Raw genomic sequence first — 2,222 nt, forward strand, 5'->3', positions numbered from 1 at the left:
CCGGTCAGTACTCCGGCAGCAGCATTTTACCCCTTGGAAAGTCTATAGAGTCTGGCCTGTAGCTGGTCTATCCTTCAGCACACTGAGACACTCTGTCACTCTTGGTGGCCTCTTATGAAGCTGCTGTCTTTTAAGTTTGATGAGGGAATTTTTTTTGTCATTAGTTGTTCGTGAGATTGATCCTGTTGGACTCAGTACTAGTGAAACTACCCCCACAAGTACTATGAAGTACTTACTGTGTACTTTTCCAACAATCCTCTGTCAATGTCCCCTCCTGAGAATAAGAATGCATGTTTCTCTGCTATTTTGAAAAAGCGTTAAAAAACCTTTCTTCATGAGAGTGATATTGTTGGACAGAGTATTTTAAGAGGATGGTAGACTGCACACTGACACACTCATGTCACTGATGTTGGCTTCTTATGAAGCTGCTGTCTTTTAATATATGATTATTTCTCAGCTGCTAGTTCGTCACAGATTCTTCAGTCTCATCAGCCTCATCCTTCCATCAGTCCCAGTCAACGGCTCCTGCACACTTCCAGTGTCTGACTCCATTCACAAGAATTTTCAAGCTGATGTCTTGACGTCTTCATGACGCAATAATATTTGTTACCACAAGTTCTTAAGGAAACTGATACTGTTGGACTCAGTTCTAGTTTGACTACTACCAGAAATAAAGTACTTTTTCCTGTGTACTTTGTGAGTAATCCTCTGTCAAAGTCCCCTCCTTAGTAGCCTACATAATGCATGTTTTTCTGCTATTTTTGATGAATGATAAACATATAATGTTACCATTAGTTCTTAATGAAATTGATACTGCTTGACTTTGTATTAGTTAGCCTACTACTTACAATACATTGAAGTACTTTTACTGTGTATTTTTTGAGAAATACTTTGTCAAAATCCCCTGCTGAGAACACAATCAAGCCACTTCTGCTAAGTTTGATGAGGGAATTCTTTTTTGTTGCCATTAGTTCTTCGTGATATTGATCCTGTTGGACTCAGTACTAGTGAAACTACCCCCACAAGTACTATGAAGTACTTACTGTGTACTGTTCCAGTACTCCTCTGTCAATGTCCCCCCCTGAGAACAATAATGCATGTTTCTCTGCTATTTTTATATAATATATATTTGTATCATTCATCAAAGATAGCAGAAAAACATGCATTATGTACTATGGAGGGGACTTTGACAGAGGATTACTCACAAAGTACAGAGTAAAAGTACTTCATTTTAGTTTTAGTAGAAGTCAAACTAGAACCGAGTCCAACAGTGTCAGTTTCCTTAAGAACTTATGGTAACAAATATTTGTATCACTCGTCAAATATAGGAGGAAAAATGAAGAGCAGCTGATTTGAAAAAACAAACGCGAGAGGAGGCTGAGTTACCGCAGTGCAGAACCGCTGTATATTTTAAATCTCCTAACAATGTTTTCCATTTTACAGACAGAGGCATATTATATTTACAGCCCTTAATAACATTCATTTTCTGGGCTCAATATGTGTCTTGGCCGTTTTCGTTGTGATCGCTAAATTCACCTTGTTTATAATAATCACCGTTCCTTCAGCAGGATACTGTAGTGATTCAAAGTGTGATTTTAGCAAACGAGTGCTTTTGTTTTGAAATCACTTCCGTGAGTCTCGCCCCGCACCTCGCTCCAATGACCATTTGACCATTTAGTAAGGTAAAAGCAAAAAGCAAAAACGCCTCTCAGACGTTTCTTAATAAAGAAAAACAATTGGACGATAGATACACGGATTAAAATAAAATGAAAAAAGGGCATTCAATTAAAGGGAAACAAAAATAAATCTGAACATATTCCCCTACATTCATACAACGGTTTTATTTTGCACATTAAACGTCCAGTTTCAGATCAAAATCACAGTCGGTTGGTTGGTTTGTAATAATCAGATACATTTCCAATTTCATAACTAGCTCGCTTTTGTAACATGAACATTGTATACGTGATTTAGATGGATGGATGGATGGATGGATGGATGGATGGATGGATGGATGGATAGATAGATAGATAGATAGATAGATAGATAGATAGATAGATAGATAGATAGATGGACAGACAGACAGATAGACCGATGGATGGATGGATATATATATATATATATATATATATATATATATATATATATGTAGATATATATATATATATATAGATAGATATATAGATACTTTATTAATCCCAATTTGGGAAATTCTTTAAAATATT

This window comes from Notothenia rossii (genome assembly GCF_949606895.1).
Source record: "Notothenia rossii genome assembly, chromosome: 1".
NCBI lineage: Eukaryota > Metazoa > Chordata > Actinopteri > Perciformes > Nototheniidae > Notothenia > Notothenia rossii.